General features: G+C 41.9%; 1 protein-coding gene across 2 annotated transcripts in view; it reads right to left on the bottom strand.

The window, feature by feature from the left end:
• MCU (mitochondrial calcium uniporter) overlaps positions 1–21544 on the bottom strand; it is a 240822-nt gene that overhangs the window by 218924 nt on the left and 354 nt on the right. The gene's annotated exons all lie outside the window — the stretch shown is intronic.

Here is a 21544-nt window from a genome sequence, read left to right as displayed (position 1 = left end):
TCCACTGCTATTCATACAAGAATGTGGCATTACAATTGGACAAAGACTCATTAGAAACCTGCGATATGCAGATGATACAACCTTGCTTGCTGAAAAGGAAGAGGACTTAAAATTCTTTATTGATGAAGATCAGAGACTACAGCCTTTTGTATGGGTTGCACCTCAATGTAAAGAAAGCAAAAATGCTTACCTATGGCCCAATAAATAAGATTATGATACACAGAGAAAAGATTAAAAAAAATATATACGACATGGTGTTGAAACACACACACACATATATACATAGCATAAAACATAAACAGAGGCATGTTGTTGGTGCCATTATGTGCCATCAAGTCAGTTTCAACTCATAACAGCCCTGCACAGGATTTCCAAGAATGGCTAGTGGTTTAGGACTGCCAACCTTTGGGTTAGCGGTCCAGTGCTTAATCCTACAGCACCACACCAGGGCTCAAACACCTGCATCGGAATGAAAAGAACACAGGCACCTCACCTCATTGCCACAGAGTTTATTCTGACTCCTAGTGACCGTATAGGACAGGGAACACCTGCCCCACAGGGTTTCCAGGGCTGCAGTCTTTGAGAAGCAGACTGCCATATATATCTTTCTCCCTCGGAGCAGCTGGTAGGTTCAAACCGCCAACCTTCTGGTGAGCAGCTGAGCGCTTTAACTACTGGGTAACCAGGGTTCTTTACATGGCAAGAGAAATAGGACTGAGGAAAAGTATGTGGAACAGTAATTATCACTACAGTGTTTCATTTCTCAAGCTGAAGGGCATACATTATGTTGCTCTATTTGTTTATCTATAGGTGACATACACGTAATTTTAAAAGACAAGACTTTTACTGCTTATATGTTTGACAGGACACAATGTAATTTCCCTAAGAAGGACTGAACAATTAAACAAGCAAACAACCTACCCTACTGGTGAGGGAAAGGAGCCCTGGTAGTGTAGTGGATCACACACTGAGGGGCTGCTAACCACAAGGTCAACAGTTCAAATCTACCAGCTGCTCTGTGGGAGACAGATGAGGCTTTCTGCTCCTGTAAAGACTTACAGCCCCGGAAACCCTATACAGGATGGCTATGAGTCAGAACCTATTCAACGGCACATCATCACCACCACTGGCGATGGAATGGCGTTTACAAGTAAGACCCTTTGAATGAGTGCCCTCAGCAGTTACTTTCTGCCTTCTCGTCTGCTAGTGCTGCTACTTTCTGATGCTGCCAGTGATGTCTTCAAATCCATAACTCAGGGCCTCGACTTGTCTCGACTTTTCATCTTACCAAGAACATTCATTTTAGGCAAGAAATCTATTCTATTTCCCTTTCATTTTACTCCTTTATCGCTAAAAGCTCCAGCAATCATTAAAAAGCAAACCATGATATATTTCAGGCTCACCCAGCAACTCCGTGGCACTTAGCCACACGAAGGACTGATTTCATTCTGAATCAAATGCTACTGCAGGATGACCTGTTAAAATTAAAGACAGCACTGACTAGAACTCCAGTTAGTAAAAATATTCTGAAATGCTTTAATATGTTACACTATAATTCTGTTTTACAATCTCAACTGTGTTTAGACAACATTTGATTTTTAAGCTGGAATTTTTAAATGATTTCATTTTCATTGGGTTATCACAAAAACAAAAGTAAAGAAACAAAAGTCCAAGTATTAACATGCATACATACAATGTTTGAAATTCATACAAAGTATACCTTTGAGAGGCCCCTCTTAAAAAAAAAACCCACCACCAGCAGTTCAGTATAAGAATGAGATTTTCTTGTCTATTCGGAGGCGGAAGCTTCTAGAACAAGAACTCCAAGATTATAAGAAGGAGGATTAAAAAAGACAGAAACCAACAAACAGAAACTGATCTCAGTTGGTATGCTTCTATTTGTAAAAGAAATGTAACTCCATCAAAAGCAAACCAGAAATTCTATTTTGTCATTACTTTTACTACTTCTTCCACTCACTCATCTTTAAATACAATCTACCTTCAAATGCTTCTTTAAAGTATTTTAACATCTACACTCTGTTTTTAAAATGAAAAATAGATTTTTATCACACTTGGGCCCTTGCCAAAGCTCTGCTTCATGGCAACTAGCAGCATTCTGGCCGTGCACAATACAGGATACAGTGGGGGCAGAATGGAAATATGGAAGATTCGTTGCAAAATAAACACCTCCAAAAATCTGCCATCCTTGCAAATGTACAGTAGATCAGTACGAATCTAGAGGTGGCAATTCCTCTTCCACATAGTTACTTTCTCTCTTCTGCAGTCCATTCCTCCCACCCCCGCCAAATACTTGCCAAGGTAGATGTCACTGAGTCAATTTCTTAAATTACTTACAACATAAGAGGCACTGCAATCTTTTCCTAACATTTTTACTCAGCATATTTTTACTTAGAATTTTATATAGTCCTGTTGGTTTAAACACAATCTGTGAATGTTTTCAAGATTATTAGCTTCTGTCTATATCAGAGCAGAGTCCTGGTGTGGCTCTATAGGATAAGTACTGCAAGGTCAGCAGTTCAAACCCACCAGTCACTGCTTGGAAACCCTATAGAGGGTTGCTATGAATCAGAATCAACTCAATAATGTATCAAAAGAAGTCATTCCTTCTCAGCATTTCTGATTCCACCATTACAGAGTTGAAGCAGAAAGAAGAAGATGGCCCACAGCTCTGTTATCCATAGGGATGAAGGATTTAGACAGTGGTCTTCAGGATTTTTTACTTCATTAATTCTCATTGATGTGGTACTGACTGAATCCTTATGTTCCTGACACTGTACTAGGCTCAGAGACTATAAAGGAGTTAGCTCACAGAACTGGGAGAACAGATTACTATGGCAACTAATCACTTGGTAAGGCTTTCACACTTTTCCCACTCAGGATTCCTGGAGTATTAAAGGAAAACAGAAACTTTTTTTCTATTTCAGGTGGGCAGACCAGAACTTAGAATCATAAGACTCCTAAAGCACCCACATCTTACTCCAACATGCCAGCACTCACTGCTTTCTCCTTCCTCACATCCCCACCTCTCTCTGCTCCCTACCACTTCTTCTCTGACTCTTCGCATCTCACTTGGCGGTCTGGATTGGAGAAAAGACGTAAAAAGGGAAATAAGGGACCAAAGGCATAATAATAGATTGTTACAGGAAATGCAGGGTAAAATGTTCATCAAACCGCTCATCAACTATTCATCAAATTGTCCTGAAAGGAGCAGGAAGGCTCCTTTTCTTCACTTCAAGATCTTGAAGGAAAAAAAAAAAAAGATCTTGACTCATGTGAAAATAAATCTATTATGTTTGGGTTTATGATTTCAGAGAAACCATTCAATGAAATAATGTAAAAATTATTTACACAGTTATATATAAAAGTGGTACATATCTTATAAGTAGTGGTGGTTGTGTGCCATGGAGTCAGTTCTGACTCATGGAGACCTTGTATAAGGTTCCTGAGGCTGTACATCTTTCTGGGAGCAGAAAACCTAGTATTTCTTCCACAGAGAGGTTGACAGATTTGAACTGCAGAGCTTGCAGTTAGCAATCTGACTCGTAACCCTCTACCCTACTGGAGGCTCATTTGGAAGCCCTACAGACTCACCTAATCAAGCATTCTTCCACCACTCGTACGTCAGCTTGTCCAGCTGTGATGGCTTGAGTGTTGCTGTGATGCCAGAAGGTAATACACTCATATTTCACATACCAACAGGGTCACCCAGGGCAGAAAGGTTTCAGCGGAGCTTCCAGACTAAGATAGACTAAAAGAACGGACATGGTGGTCTACTACTGAAAACACTGGTCAGTGGAAACCTTATGAATAGCAGTGGAACATTGTCTGATATTGTGCTGGAGGATGAACTTGTCAGGTTAGATGTTACTCAAGATATGAGCCGCTTCCTCAAAGTAGAGCTAACTTTAATGATATGGATGAAGTAAAGCTCTCAGGACATTCATTTGTTGATGTGGGACAACTCAAAATGAGAAGAAACGGCTGCAAACATCCATTAATAATTGGAACATGAAAAGTACAAAATATGAATCAAGAAAAATTCAAAGTCATCAAAAATGAAATGAAACACATAAAGACTGATATCTTAGGCATTAGTGAGCTGAAATGGACTGGTATTCGCCATTTTGAAATCAGACAGTCATATATCCTACTATGCTGAATGGCAATTTGAAGAGAAATGGAGTCACATCATCATCAAAAAGAATATTTCAAGGACAATCTATATGAAAAACAATGCTGTCAGTGATAGGATCTATAAGCCTATAAGGACTAGTTAATGCAAGTATTATTCAAATTTACACACCAATCACTAATGCCAAAGATGAATTGAAGATTTTATCAATGTCTAAAATATGAAATCGATTAAATACGCAATCAAGATGCATCAATATTGTTGTTGTATGCCGTAGAGTCAGTTCGGACTCATAGCAACTCTGTACAGGGTTTCTGAGGCTGTAAATCTTTATGGGAGCAGAAAGCCTCATCTTTCTCCCATGGAACAGCTGGCAGTTTTGAACTACTGACCTTGAGGTTCACAGCCCAATTCGTAACCACTACGCTACCAGAGCTCCTTAAGATGCATTGATAACTACTGGTTATTGGAACACTAAAGCTGGAAACAAAGAAGGAGATTCAACAGATGGAAAACATGACCTTGGTGATAGAAATGATGACAGGGATCATGAGTAAATGTTGCAAGACCAATGACTTCTTCATTGCCAATACTTTTTTTTCAACAACCTAAACAACAACTCTACACATGGACTTTACAGGATGGAATACTCAGGAAGCAAACAGACTGCATCTATGGAAAGAAAAAAATGAAACTCAATATCTTCGGTTACATATTGCTCTTTTGCAAAACAAGTCCATGAGCACCAGAGAAGGACCCTGAAATATCCCACCTGAATTTAATGACATCAAGAACAGATTTGGAGCATTGAATACTAATTATTTCTTAATACCTGAAGAAGCAAAGGATCATTAAAAAGACAGAAAAGAAAAAGAAAATGGTTATCAGAAGAGACTTTGAAGCTTACTTCTGCATGTAGAATAGCTAAAAGGAAAGGAAGAAATGATGAAGTAAAAGAGCTAAACAGAAGGTGTCAAATGACAGCACAAGAAGACACGAACAAGTATTATAATGAAATGTCCAAAGACCTGGAGTTAGCAAACCAAAAGATATGAACACATTCATCATTTCTCAGGCTGAAAGAACTGAAGAAAAAATGAAAAACTGAAGGATTCCAACTCCAGTGCCGTGGATGAGTGGTGGCAGTGTGGGCAAATTATTGAATGATGTCAGATGCATCATAAGATGATACAGGAAAAACAGAGTCACTGTACTAAAAAGAACTGGTTGGCATTCCACCATTTCCTGAGGTAGCATAGGATGGAAAACTGATGGTACTGAAGGAAGAAGTTCAAGCTGCAGTGACGCCACTGGTGAAATCCTAGGCCCCAGAAACGGATGCAATATCACTGAAATGTTTCAACAAACAAGCAGCACTGGAAGCACTCACTGTCAAGACATTTGGTAGACAGCTACCTGGCCAAACAATTGCTAGAAAACCATATTGGTACTCATTTCAAAGAAAGGTGACAGAACAGAATGCAGAAATCATCTAACAACATCATTAATGTCATATGCAAGTAAAATTTTGCTGAAGATAATTTTTAAATGGTTGCAGAAATACAACAGAAAACTTTCAGAAATTTAAATTGGATCCAGAAGAACACATGGAATGAGGGTCACTGCTGATATCAGATGGATCTTAGCCGAAAGCAAAGAATACCAGAAAGTTTATCTGTGTTTTGTTGACTATGTAAAGGCATTAGACTCTGTGGGTAATTATGGGTAATGTTGCAAAATATGAGACACTTGCTGCTGATGTTGATAAGTACCACTGAGTCACTTCTGACCCACAGTGACCCTGTAAACTGTTTCCTAGGAGCACCTGGTGAGTTTGAACCACTGACCTTGTGGTTCAAACCAACTTTGCAGTCCAGGGCATTAACCCACAGCACCACATCAGGACTCTACGAGACACTTGTTTGTTGTTAAGTGCTGTCGAGTTGATTCCAACCCATAGCGACCCCTGTATTGGGTTTCCGAGGAGCAGCTGGTGAGTTTGAACGCCCGACATTAGAACACTTAATTACACTGATGTAGAACCTGTACAGAGATCAAGAGGCACTGGTTTATAAACAGAACAAGGAGATACTGAATGGTTTAAAATCAGGAAAGATATGAGACGGGGTTGTATCTTTTTACCATATTTATTCAATCTGTATACTGACCAAGTAATCCAAACTGGACTATATGAAGAACACAGCATCAGGATTAGAGGAAGACTCATTAACAGCCTTCAATATGCTGGTGACATATCAGCTTGCTCGCTGAAAGCGAGCACTTTCTGATGAAGTGCTTGGGCACTTACTGATGAAGATCAAAGCCTACAAGATGGATTACACCTCTATAAAGATGAAAATAAAAATCCTCACAATTAGGCTAATACACATCATGATAAATGGAGAAAATGTTGAGGGTGTCAAGGAATTCATTTTGCTTAGAGCTACAATCAACATTATTGAAAGCAGCAGCCAAGAAATCAAATGACACATTGCATTGGGCAAATCTGCTGCAAAAGATCTCTTGTTAACTGTTTTCAAGGCAGTTCTGACTCATAGGGACCATGTATAGTTTCCTAGGAGCAGCTGATGGGTTTGAACTACAGACCTATGTATATCAGTCCAGCATTTATCCTACAGCACCACATCAGGACTTCTGTTTAAGGCATTAAAAAGTAAAGATGTCACTTTGAAGACTAAGGTGTATCTGACAGAAGCCACAATATTTTCAAACACATTATATGCAAGCAAAAGTTGGATAATGAGTAAAGAAAAACCAGAGAAGAATTAATGCTTTTGGATTATGATTTTGGCAAAGAATACTGAATATACTATGGACTGCCAGAAGAACAAACAAATCTGTCTTGGAAGATGTACAGTCAAGATGCGCCTTAGAAGGAGATGAGGAGACTTCTCGAATACTTTGGACATGTTATCAGGAGGGACTAATCCCCAGAGAAGGACATCATGCTTAGCACAGCACCAGGCAATGTTTCTGTTGTACACAAGGTCATTATGAGTCAAAACCAACTCAACTGCACCTAACAACCACCAGTCATACTTAACTAAAATATTAAGACTAATGAAGTTAAGTGACTTGTCCAAGGTTAAATAGCAAGTTAGTGGAAGAGGGAGGAAGAGAAACTACATTTTGACTCTATTATGTAAATCACATGGCTCCTAATTCTCTTCCATTACTTTTACTTTGGTGATTAAGACACATCTGCCACTCTTCATCTATTTAACCATTTCAGAAAAATAAAAATAAAAGTCTGTGATGTTACAGCATCCTTTGCTCCCATAAGATTTCTAAAGGGCAGATATTGTATTGTCTCCAAAACTTTCATAGCTATCAAATCAATTTGTTGTTGTTGTTAAGTAACCGTCGATTCGGTTCCGACCCATAGCGACCCTGTACAGGGTTTCCGAGGGTGTAAATCCTTACGGGAGTAGAAAGCCTCATCTTTCTCCCGCGGAGCAGCTGGTAGTTTCGAACTGCTGACCTTGCGGTTCACAGCCCGAGTCGTAACCACTACGCTACCAGAGCTCCGTAGATACTTTTTATTATAATACCTGGAAGATAAAGGAATGTATTCTTTGTAAATAAAAGAATTCATCAAGTTTCCTAGTCAACTAAATGCTAGAGAACCATTCCAAATAATTTGCCCTCAATCACATTTCCTCCCCCTCTTCTACTCTCTGAAGAAACTGGAGTGGCAAAGGTAATTGGAGTATATAGCTAACATGGAAAGAAATGTTAGTAAAATTTTAGCAAGATGTTTACAAATGGCTAGTTTTTTTAAAAAAAGAACATAATACAGTTGCTCAATTTCCACAAAGGAAATCAAAACAAATTAAGGCCATAAAAAGACGTCTTTCATTCATTCATATCTTGTAAAAATAGAAAGCTAAAGAAAACAAAGTCAAAGAAAATTATTCAAAAGTACACTTCTAACTAACAAACAAAATGCTAAACGTTTCTGCATGCAGCTTTGGGAGAGTATAATCTACTGAATACATCTAACTCCTCACATATCGTCGTCATGGCTAGTTTCCAATGACCAGAACATTACGCAAAAATTGGCATTAGGCGAAAATTATGTAACTCCCTTACCTGTCACCTTCTGTAGCTTCCATACAGACACTGCTTTGATGCCACCCAGGTAGAGGTGGCAGAATTAAATCCTGCAGGCCAGGGCCAGGGCCTGCCTACCACTGGGCAGTGCTCTGACTCTCCCCAATTCACAAACTCTATCCTCCACCCTGGAATTACCATCTTTTCCTCAGCCTTTGCCTCTGAGTTCTGAGCCCCTCAGGAAGCGCCCTTCAGGTATGTTTTCTCAACAGCTTGAACCGCCTATTTCCCTTGCACCCTGGGCTGCCAATTCAATTCTTGCGCTCCTAGGCACCCCTCCCTTCAGACCCCTGGGGACCAATAGGCATACTCACCCAAGAAGCTTCAATCTCTGCCAACCCAAATTGACCACTCCCAGGACCACCTAGGGCCACAACATCCTCAGGTGCCCACTGCTCTTCCCCCTCAACTCTCAAACTCCTCCCTACTCCCAGAAGTCATCTACAAACTCAGGCAGTTGCTCTGGCTGCTCTGGTTGCTCCCTTACCCTAACTCCTGCACCTCAGAGCCCATGGAGGTCAGCCCATGATGGGTCAAAGGTCAGCCCAAGGAGCCCATCCACTGTTAGTGGGTACACCTCCAGTTTGCCCATCTAGCAGACTCCACACTATCCCACCCCCAAGGATGAGCTTGTGACTACTGCAGTGCTCCTGCATGGCCCCAAGGCCCACTCCATGCTCCTCCTACACAACCAGACCTACCCCACTCAGCTCCTCCACACCACACCACGCTTCAACCCTAACTGAGAAGCCCATCACACTGCTGCACAGAGCCAAGCCCGCCCATCCTCCTCCTTATGCCCCGCCCTAGCCTACCCAGCCCAGTACACTTTTCTGCCCTCCGGAAATCACTCACATCCACCCCTCCAGATGGTGCTGCCTCCCATTTCCACTCAAGGCAATTCCCTTCCTTCTATGGGCACCCTCTCCTTTTATCCAGTTCTCCAAGGGTAGGGGTCTGGGCCCCTGACCCTTGTCTCTGGGTATGACCATGGGCATGTGATATGTGAGGAATAGGTATGCATCATGCTGTGTGAACTTTTCATACTGCTGTGCAAACATTCCAGCTGTGAGATGGTATGTTGTTAAGTGACGGCCTGTCAGTTCACACTCATAACAGCCCTATACAGACTGTAAATCTTTACATCAGAAACTGTAAACCTTTGCTGGAGGTTTGAAAAATGCCGGCTTTGTGGTTTGCAGTCCAGTGCTTATCCTACAGAGCCACCATGCTCCTGGTGATGGTATTTTGTTGTTGTTGTTGTTGTTACTGAGTTCCACCAAGTCAGTTCCGACTCATAGCAACCCTCTATAGGATTTCTCAGGAGCAGCTGGTAGGTTTGAACCGTTAAGTGCTTATCCTACAATGCCACACTAGGACTCCAATGATGGTATTGTTGTTGTTGTTCCATCCCATAGCGACCCTGTATAAGGTTTCCAAGGAGCTGCTGGTGAGCTTGAACCACTGACCTTGCAGTTCAAACTGACTTTGCAATGTAGCACATTAACCCACAGCATCACATCAGGAAATATGGGGATAAGACGGACATATAATTTAATACATACATTTTAAAATCATTAACAATAATCAAACTAGGTCAGCAAACTTGAAATACAAAGTTAAAGGCAGAGAAAAGATAAGAAAGAAGCAAAATTTAACATGACAGTAAAAAGAAACACAAAGTCCAGAGATTGTTTCAGTGCCTGGACTGCATTTCTCTCCAGTGCTACATCTGAGTGTCCACACGGGGTCACGTGCTCTATCAACTCTACTTCCTAAGTCTCCGTCCTCTTTTCTCTTCCCTCTTCTGCATCCCCAATGGTACAGTCCTGGTTCAGGCAACTCTTGCCTAGTCCACAGACACCTTCATTGTGGGTCTCTCTGCCCCTGAGGCCATCCTCTCACTTCAGCTTTCACACTCCTGCTAGGGTAACCCACCTGAAAATACAAATTTGATCATAAGCTTCTCCTATGTGGATTTCTTCAGTCATTGATTAACTTTTTTTTTTTTTTTTTCAAACTGCAGTTTAAAAGAGTGAGTCCCAACCAGAATTTCTTTAACAAAATAAAATTTATCAGAGGAATGTCTCATACCTAATAAGGAAATTGTCTCATGAAGCCTTCCCTTAGTACATACATACTGGGTGTCATGATGTAAAATATACTTCTTAATGTGGAGTACTGGTGTGGGGCTGCAGGATAATGCAAGGTAAGTTTGAGTCTCAAGCTTGGCAGCTCCAACCCAGCAGCCACTCCTCAGAACCCCTATACTGGGTCACTATGAGTCGTAATCGACTCGACGGCACTTAACAACAACTGTGAGTTGAGTTTGAATGCAAGTTTGAAAACCACTGACCTATAGAATACAATTTCAACTCCTTTACAGGTCCCTTCACAATTTGATTTCCTGCCATAGCACAATGGTTAAGAGGCGGGCTCTAGATCCAGGCTGCTAGGTTTACATACCAGGTGTGCCACTTACTAGCTCTGTGACCCTGGGCAAGTCATTTAAGAGCTGTGTCACTTACAAGCTATGATCCTGGGCAAATCACTTGATCATTAAGGTAGCTGTTTTACTATCTGCAAAATTAAGCATGGGTGTCATTGGACTGATTGGTTGGTTATGTGCCATGGAGTCAGTTTCTATAGCATAGGGTTTCCGAGGTTATAAATTATACGGGAGCAGAAAGTCTCATCTTTCTCCCATGGAATCACTGGAAGTTTCAAACTGCTGACCTTGAGGTTAGCAGCCCAACTTGTAACCACTACTCTCCAGCGCTCCTTATACCACTGGAAGCAGCAGTGAAGAAATCAAATCCTGTATTGCAGTGCGCCAATCTACTGCAAAGACCTCTTTTAAGTGTTAAAGAGCAAACATGTCACTTTGAGGACTACTGTGCCCTGGGCGGGAGCCACAAGTTTTCACTGACCTCATATGCATATGAAAGCTGTACAATGAATAAGAAAGACAAGACGGGAGGAGAATTAATTCATTTGAGTTATAGTGTTAGCCAAGAATACTGAAATTATCACTGACTGCCCAAAGAACAAACAAATAAATCTGTCTTGGAAGAAGTACAGTGCGAATGCTCCTTGGAAGGGAGGATGGTGAGACTTTATCTCACTAACTTTGGGCCTGTGTTGTTGTTGTTATGTGCCTTTGAGTCAGTTCCCACCCACAGCAATCCAAGTGTAGGGTTTCCAAGGAGCCGCTGGCAAGCTTGAACCTTGCAGTTCAAACAGCTTTGCAGTCTGGACTTTGCAGTCTGTCGTATTAACCCACAGCCCCACACCAGGACTCTGGTTGGACATGTTGTTAAGTGCCGATGAGTCGGTTCTGACCCATAGCAACCCTTTATAGGGTTTCCTAGGAGCAGCTGGTGGGCTTGAACCACTGACCTTGCAGTTCAAACAGCTTTGCAGTCTGGCTCATTAACCCACAGCGCCACACCAGGACTCCATGTTAGGAGGGGTCAATTCCTGGAAAAGGACATCATGCTTGGTAATGCAGAGGGTCAGCCAAAAAAAAAAAAGGAAGACCCTCAATACGATGGATCTACATCGTGTCTGCAACAATGGGCTCAAACATAACAACAATTGTGAGGATGAAGCAGAATCGGGCAGTGTTTCCTAATGTGCACAAGGTCACAATGAGTTGGAGCCCACTGGATAGCCCAGCACCTAGCAACAACGTATCACTGAATGTCACAAGAACAGATGATCCTTGTAAACTGCCTGACAGTCTAGCACATGGTATACTTGATTACTGGTCCAGTCTAATCTCTGGCTGGAGTCCAGGTGTGTTGTTGTAGGATAAGCATTCAACCACAGGGCCCATTTGAATGGCAAGGTGAGAGGTTCAAATCCACCAGCCACTCCTCAGATACCCTATATAGGGTGGCTATGAGTCGGAATCAACTTGATGGCACTTAACAACAAACTCTGGCTATACTTAGCCATACTCCAATCATAACAAACTACCTGCTGCTTCACTAACACTTTTCCACATTTCCTGGAAGACTGTTATAGATTACACTAGACAACCTATGAAGGTGTAGGATATATGTGTGTTTGTTAAGTACACTTGCCAAACTTAACAAACAACCTTCCTGGGCCAATGCATCCCTTTGATCTCATATGGCTGAGGGTTCAAAGTAGTTCCTACCTCCCAGGAACTATGAAGATCACAGAGCACAGCCTTCGATATGGATTACATCTCAATGTTTCTCAATGTTAAGAAAACAAAAATCCTCACCACTGGACCAATAAACAACATTCTTATCAATGGAGAAGAGATTGAGGTTGTCAAGGACTTCATTCTTCTTGGATCAACTGTCAACACTTGCGGAAGCAGCAGTCAAGAGATCAGACGACGTATTATTGCATTGGGCAAATATGCTGCACAGGAACTTTTCAAAGTGCTGAAGAGCAGAGATGTCAGCTTGAGGACTAAGGTGCACCTGACCCAAGCCATGGTATTTTCAATAACCTCATATGGATGCGAAAGCTGGACAGTGAATAAGGAAGATCATAGAAGAATTGATGCCTTTGAGTTGTGGTGTTGGAGGAGAATACTGAAAGTGCCATGGACTGCCAAAAGAACCAATAGATCTGTTTTGGAAGAAGTGCAACCAGAGTGCTCCTTGGAGGCCAAGATGGCTAGGCTTCGTCTCTCAAACTTTGGACACATTTTCCGGAGAGAACAGTTGCTGGAGAAGGATGTCATGCTGGGTAAGGTGGAGGGTCAGAGAAAAAGAGGAAGACCCTCAACGTGATGGATCAGCCAGGTGGCATCATTGATGGCGTCAAGTGTGGCAGCGGTAGTGAGGTTGGCCCAGGATCGGACATTGTTTCATTCTGCTGTGCATGGGGTCACTATGAGTCGGTTCCGACTCGTTGGCACCTGACAACAACAACAACCTCCCAGGAGTTACTGCTCTGAAGGGTATAAATTATCCCTAGGCCCTTATCAGTAATTCACCTAGGTCCTTATCAACTAATAACTGGAGGGGAGGATAAGGAAAGAGATTTAAGAAATGTAATCATCATGAAGGATGGAAAAATCTCTTAGAAGAGAACTTGAGCAGATGGAAAGGAAGCAAGGCATGACCTTAATTCTAGCTACACCTTGGCTTACATCCCAGCTCTTGCCCATCTTTGAATCCCTAGCACTGAAACAGTTTATGACACTAACGAAGAAGAGAATCTGCCCAATCCTCACTTTTCTCCTGTACAAAACAGTTAGTGTGAGAACTGAAGGAGATAACATGATGTCCTTGGATCTTAGAAGCATTCTTCTCATCTATCTAGAGGTAGTCCAAGCTAACCCTAGTTGCTTTCTAGTTATTTGATACATAATTAGCAGCATTAGACTTCCTCTGAACTAAAACTTAAAGCAGACATCAATACTCTTAAGCTCCCTTAACACCATTTACTAGACATACAAGTAGGACTGTCTTAAAAAACAAAAGTAAGTTTAAGAGCTCTTGTAACCTCTACAGCAATGGCAGTGTGGGTTAATGCGTTAGACTGCGCATTAATGAAAGTTGGTCTGAACCACAAGATTGGTGGTTCGAGCTCACCAGCCGCTCCTCAGAAACCCTGTACTGAGTCAGAACCAACTCCATGGCACTTAACAACAACAACAACAGCAACAGAGCTCAGGACCTTATATTCAGGATCATTGTCCTACACCCAGTAGGCTCCTCAGCAACTTTCTGGTGATTATTTTAAGTGATGCCCAAACAACAAAACGAACAATGGGGAAAAAATATACATATGCAAAACGAAAACATTAGCAATGAGCTGTGAAAAGTAAACATCTTACTCTTCCAGGCTAGTAAATACTATGAATGTAATTAAAGAACCTGGGGAAAGGTTGTATTTTCAAGTGCAATGTCAAAATGCCAAGTCATACTGTCCAATTACTACAGACCTGCACTGAAAAAACTCAGTTTTAGCAAGCTATTAGACCCACTGGTAATGGAATTTATCAAGTTATAGTTTTATCAATATAAAAGATTCAAGCCTGTGCACAGTTTATGGGTCAATAATTCACTCAACTTATTAAAATTACTTTGTTTGAAGTCAACTTTCATTTTCATACAGGTGTCCAGTGTAAGCAATTAACAAAGTGCAAAAAAATTTTAAGCGGCCTGCTTCTCTTCAGTGTTACACCTGTAGATGGCAGGTTGTTTTGTTTTTGTTTTTTTTTAAAAAAAACAGTTGTCATCAAGCTTGATCTAAATCAGGAATAATTACTCAAAACTGGATGTGAGTTTAGTGCCATTTTACATAGTATAATTTTAAAGTGCCATTGTGTCCTTTCCAACTCATAGTGACCCTGTATGGAGATACCAAGGTTGCAAATCGTTGAAGGAGCAGAAAGTCTCAACTTTGTTTCATGGAATAGGTGATAGGCTTGAACCGCCAACCTTGTGGTTCACAGTCCAAGGCTTATCCTACAGAGCCACCGCAATCCTTATTAAAACTGTGGTTTGTTAAGTGCCACTGACTCACAGTGACATAGTATAGAGTTTCCGAGGAGCAGCTGGTGGGTGTGAACTGCAACCTTGTGGTTAGCAGTCTAGAGGTTCTCCTACAGAGTCATACCAGTCTCAGCTTAATAATTTAAAAATGAAACACAGTTTGTGTGATTTAGTAGGACAGAAGATTTGTATTAAATTGTGGGACTTCTAAGGAAAAAGCCATTTCACCATTCCTGCACCTTAGTTTTCTCAATCTGAGTTCTCTTCAGCCTCCAAATTCTAAGCTTTAAAGTGCCTGCCTGCAAGGTACCATTTTAGTTTATCTACCAACCTGCTAGTCCATCAATGCTAACATATCTTTGAACCACAGGAAGGTATTAAATCAGCCAAAAACAACAATAAAAACCCCATACTGTACCATACTGTGGTACCAAGGAGTCCTGGTGTGGAACTGCAGGATATGCACTTGGCCACAAGATCAGTTTGAACCACAAGGTTGGTGGTTCAAAGTCCCTAGCCACTCCTCGGAAACCCTATACAGGGTCGGCTCTGAGCGGAAAATGACTTAACGGCACTTAGCAACAACTGTGGTTCCAAAGGCATCACTCGATGGCACTTAACAACAACAACAACAATGACACCAAGGGTGTTACTGTTGTTAAGTGCTGTCGGGTCGGTTCCTACCCATAGGGACCCTGTATAGGGTTTCCAAGTAGTGGCTGGCGAATTTGAACCACCAACCTTGTGGTTCAAACTGACTTCGCAGTCCAGCGCATTAACCCACAGCACTCCACCAGGAGGACTCCAATGATAGGGTTGTTGTTAAGTACCGTGGAGTCAGTTCTGACTCATAGTGACCCAGCACAGGGTTTCTGAGGCTGTAAATCTTTTACAGGAGCAGAACGCCTCATCTTCCTCCCGCAGAACCGCTGGTAGTTTCGAACTGCTGTCCTGGAAGTTGGCAGCCCAACTTGTAACCACTATGCTACCAGAAGACTCTAGCGCCAGGATTGGTTCATTTTGCATGTGGCACTGTGGGATAAAGCACTTAATCGCAAGCTTGATTTGAACCACAAAGTCAGTGGTTCAAACTCACCAGCTGCTCTGTGGAAACCCTATACAGGGTCATTATGAGTTGGAACCAACTCAACAATGATGGCACTTAACAACAACAATAAGACAGCACTTAACAACAACAATAAGAGTTTAAAAGGAGCCATCTCAGAAGCAGGAACAGATGATCCCAGGACCATCCAGAAAGATTGTACTGTGGGAGTGAGGGCTGCTTTCAGAAGAGGGCAAAGAAGACTGTAATGTGGAGACAAGTCTGGCCTCTGCATCACAGGCCTTGGGCCGATTCTGAGTTTGATTCTCCATCTCCCTCGTGAAGACAGAGGAACTCTCACATGGCCTCCCGGCCATTTTTGCAACTACCATCAAGCGAATTCCAACTCATAACAAACCTGTGTATGGTTTCCAAGGCCTCATCTTTCTCTCTTGGAGCAGCTTATGGGTTTGAACTGCCAACATTACCATTAACAGTCTAGTACTTGCCCTACAGCACCACCAGGACTCCTCAAATACTGTCAGTTCTGCCTCATAGAGACTCTATGCAAAACAGAATGGAACACTGCCCACTCCTGCACCAGCCTCACATCGGTTTTTACTCTTGAGCCCATCGCTGCTGCTACTGGGCAAGCCCATCTCGTTGGGGGTCTTGCTCTTTTTCACCGGCCCTCCACTTTACCAGGGACTGGTCCCTCCTGATAACATGTCCAAATATGAGAGACAAAATCTCACTACCCTGGCTTCGAAGGAGCATCTGGCTATCCTTCTTGCAACACAAATTGGTTTGTTCTTCTAGCAGTCCATGATACTTGAAATATTCTTCTCCAACACCATAATTCAAATGCATCAATTCTTTTATGGTCTTCCTTATTCACTGTCCAAATAAAGAACTGTTGTTGTTATGTGCTATCGAGTCAGTTCCAACCCACAGCAACCCGATAGGGTTTCTGAGAAGCAGCTAGTGAGCTTAAACTGCCGACCTTGTTGTTCAAGCCAACTTTGCAGTCCAGCGCATGAACCCACAGCACTACACCATAAAACCTGAGACCATGTATCAAAAAGCTATGCCAAGATCTTAAAGGCAATCATGTCTTTAATCACAAGAAAACACATAGGCATTTTAAAGAAAACCTATAGAGCTGCCAGGTTAGAATATAAAAGGAAATAAAAGCAGTATAATAGCCACTATTCATGATATCAATTCAGTACTACTGGAGGAGACCAGGGCCATTCTTTGATGTTAACATCAAACATGAGGCAGCTCCAAAACAAACAAAAAATCACATACTATCAATCTAGTGTCTTTGACTTGACTTCATTCTTGGTGCTACATTTTTTTAATTTGAATTTCCTCTCAGAGTAAAGAGTTCCATAAGGCATAAAATAGAGCCTCTTAGGACTACTTCAACTAATCAGAGTTTGTGGACTAAATCTAAGTTCACTCATTCAAATATCGCATGGTTTTCAAAACAAGGATTCTAAGATGAGCAAAAGAATGACTATTTCCTTAAAAACAAAAGGAGTCCACTCTAGTCATATTTATACAAACCTTCAACAGCTTGATATTAGGTAAGATAAAACAACAAATCTAGAACCTGATTTGAACATGCATTTCTAAGAATGTGAGTAATCATCACACTTTTGCTGTCTGTGGATGGAAGGCTAGTGAATGCTGCTGAGATAGAGGGGTTATCAATCCACCATAAAGAAATGTAACAGTCCATAAAAGAGGCATTGGCAATACCACTGAAAGCAATTAGACAAATGTAGGCACCTAAGCAAGAGGCCATTAAACAAATCATGTCAAGGGGGAAGAAAAAGGGGGGGAGGATGTTTTCATTGGCGAGCAGACAAAAGGATGCACATCCAACAAATGCTAGTCTGTGTGTCACTGAAGTATCTAGCACTGTGCAGAAGTCCATGAAAGACACACAGGTAGTAAGACAGAATCTTTACCCTTATCACCCCAAGAAGATAAGGTGCCCACAAATGAAACATTTAGAACAAGTTAGTGTAAATCTATGTTCTGAAAACAATAAATTCTATTCAGGATTCAGAAAAAACAGACTAGAACAATGGAAAGGGATTAAGAGCCAGGAATCACAAAAGTTAAGATACAAACTAGAATCTATCCACAAATTCACCTCGATTCAAATTACTTTTAATCTCAGGTTTGTCATTAACCACACATATAATCTCACAAATTACCATCAAGTTTGTTTTCTCACATGGAAATTTGTTGTTGTTGTTAAGTGCTATCGAGTAGGTTCTGACCCCTAGCGACCCTGTATAGGGTTTCCCAGGAGCAGCTAGTGAGCTTGAACCACCGACCACATGTAAAGTAAGTATATATAATTCAAAGAGGAGTCCCAGGTCTTGAAGCTGAAACAGAACTTAGAGGTTACAGGAGCACTTGGTGGTGTTGTTAGTAGCTGATGAGTCTGCCGCTAACTCCTGGTAACCCCAGCTCCAATCCTGCACCATCCCCATGATAGGTTGTGGATTAGACTGTTGTGATACATAGAGCTTTTGTTGGCTGACTTTTGGTACCTGATCACCAGGTTCTTCTTCCTGGTTCATCATAGTCTAGAAGCTCCACTGACACCTGGTCAGCATCAACAGCAGCAAGCAAGCTTCCACTGACACATGCAGTGACTGCAAATAAGGTGCACTGGCCGGGAATTGAACCTGGTCTCCTACATGGAAGACAAGAATTCTGCACTAAACCACCAGTGCTCCATAAGCGTGATCTCGGATGATGACAGCTGAAATTCATCCACAAAAAACTGTGTAAATGTTCAGTGGAGTATCTGAACTGGGAGGGACCCGGCAAAGCAATATGGACCAAACCCTGAGGAACCCAATTCAAAAACGAAGACTTAGCCTTGTGTCAGGCAATGTAACTTTTGATAAAATTTTGAGGTTAAACTGAAGCAGTAACAACACTTTTAAGAACTATTAAGAGAAAGGTAGAGAGAGACATCCACAAACTATAACAGTACAATGACAGACTTAAGCAAGAGATTTAGTAATTCAGTCTAGCCGTTAGCCATGAAGAAATGTCAACAGTCAGGCTGTCATAATTGAGATAAGAGAGTTTGATTTAGCAAAGGCATTACACAGCTCACAATGGCAGTTCTCCCTCCAAGAATCATCTTTGAAAATAGCAGCCACCTTCACAAACCATACAGAAAAGCATGCAACAAACATTTTACATCCGTCTTGGTTACAGTCACAAGCCTGGGAGCAACACCAGAAGGAAGAAATTACACTAGATGGTGCTAAAAATATTGAATAAGCCCCTGCCTCTGTACTCCTGTTTACTCAGTTAAATGATGTTTTAACTTGGGAGGCTAGTGGGTAGGGGCAAGTTATAACTTCATGACTGCATTTACCAATTAATTAACTCTGGACTCGTTTTTCCAAACCTGGAAAAGATAGAAGTTGAAAAGCATGTCCTGTAGCAAATAGTGATCAGGATCATGTATGCTCCTTGGCTCTGATGACCATAGTTATTACAGCAGAACAAAAGTGGCAAAAGCTGGCCCTATGATCCAGTCCAATGCAGAGTGCCATCTGCTGCATATACACAGGATGTCTCTGTGCAAGATTCAACCTTAGTGTCTCACAGGCACCTTTAGATGAGTATTTTTTTCCGGCAAGTTGGGATGTCACAAATCAACATCTACTGGCAGGCAAGATCCCATTCATAGAGTTTTAAAATACCAAGACTTTCCTAACAAACAGGTAACAGTTTTTACAAGGAAGGAGAACCATATGAAGGAATAATTACACTTTGCAATAAAAAGAACACGATACTGGGTGGGAGTCCAAAATCTGGTACATATTAGAGATCCAACCGTGGCCAGCTCCACCCCCCACCACCACCACCTCCCACCCCCACACACACACACTTTCTGGACTTCAATTCAGGCATAAAATGTCAAAAGCCAAGAGTCATATCGATTTCTAAGATCCCTAATGCCCTGGGAAGAATCAGACAATATCAAATGGAGATAACTGTATACATTATAGCTTCATAGTAATGGTAGAAAAAGAAAACTTATTTACATATTTTAATTAATCGGATTCAACCTTTTTCAAAATATTACCATGCTAAGTTCATTTACAGGTCACCATTCTCATAACATTTCTGCCCTTCAGAAATAACACTTCATTGTAATTTTGCATTCAGTTACAAATTCAGCACATCACTTTTCCCTACCCCAGAATAGCATATAGAACACGCTCTTAAAGTACCCCCACAAGGAAGACACTCACAGCCTGTCAGATTCACACAGTGGAAAATATATGAGACCAAAAAAAACCAAAGCAAAATAAATACCACACCCGAATACCCTTTAAAAACTGCAGTCTGAATTCTTATTAAAATATGTACAGAAAGACAACTGGACAAGTCTCTTACAAATTGGGGATGCAATCAGACTATGATTTAAGAGAACAAAAACATAACTGGAGGCTATGAAACATGCAAATCTAAATTGCACTGTGGAAAAGCTCGGCTCTCACCCAAAGCTTCAGCAAAGCAATATGCCAGTATGCCAAATGTGACAAACTACAATTTTCTCACAAGTATGCGGAGAGGGTCCACCATACTAATGACTAATAACACCAATACCACCTTGTACTTGCAAAACATTTGTTCTTACTACAGCTCTTGCAAACACTTAATTTGCTGCTGTAATTGATCTTGGGGTACGCTCTCTGAAAACCTCCAGTTCAGTTTCCTCTCAAGAGCTATGCAGCAGAACAAGACAGGTGGATTTATTTGAGAGCTGGTGTTACTGGTTTCTCCTACCAGGCTATCTGCAGCGATCTTATGACCATACTACATTAACTTAGCCCTGGGAAATCAAACCTATACTCTTTCCCTCAGAATTGGACAGAGACCAACACACATGGGTCCAGAAAGTCCAAGGGAAGAGAACTCGATGACTTATTAGATCATGAACTCCATGCTAAGTTGATCTCTTGATCAACTTAGCAACTGAAAAAAAAAAAAAAGAAATCACAACACACACATATACAAAAGATCAAGCCCGTTGAAATAGAAACTCCCTTTCGTTGCCAGCCAATTCAATGAATGCCAGCCAAAGAAACCCAGCAATACTGGTTAATACAACCACTAAAATCTACTCCGGGAACAACTTGTCACAGCCCTTTCTCTTCTGTCTGCTACCCATCCAACAAGCTTATAAACCAGCCTTCTACTAGGACCACCGAGGACCTCTATGGCACCTTATGGAGCTTGCCTCTTGAAGCAATGCAGCATCCATCTCTAAGGAGCTGGTTGCCTATGCACACACACGCAGGGAGTCACCGAATGGATAAAGTTTGATTTTTCTTCTTGCCCATCCCCCGAGGGCCGAGAGAGGGCGAGAGAGTGGCCCCTCTCAAGTCCTGGGTTGCTCTCCGGGGACAGTTCCCAGCAGCATGGCACTGACATGCACAAGGCTGCCGCGGCAACTCAGGACACCCCAACCCGCCTGGAGGAGGAGGGAAAGGGGACAACTTGCACGGGGCCCCGTTCGGAGCATTGGGACAGAGCTCTTAAGAAAGAAGGAGGGAGGGACCGAGATCTGGGGCGGGTCATCAGGAGGTTCAAGTCCCGTCCCTTCCCCGCCCTGGTGTCCCCGGTCCTGCGGGAACATCCCCGCCGTCGCCCCTCCTCCTCCTCACG

The sequence above is a fragment of the Chrysochloris asiatica genome, unplaced genomic scaffold, assembly GCF_000296735.1.
Source record: "Chrysochloris asiatica unplaced genomic scaffold, ChrAsi1.0 scaffold00020, whole genome shotgun sequence".
NCBI classification, from domain to species: domain Eukaryota; kingdom Metazoa; phylum Chordata; class Mammalia; order Afrosoricida; family Chrysochloridae; genus Chrysochloris; species Chrysochloris asiatica.
Note: the sequence above shows the minus strand (reverse complement) of the source record. Positions and strands in the feature narration are given on the sequence as shown.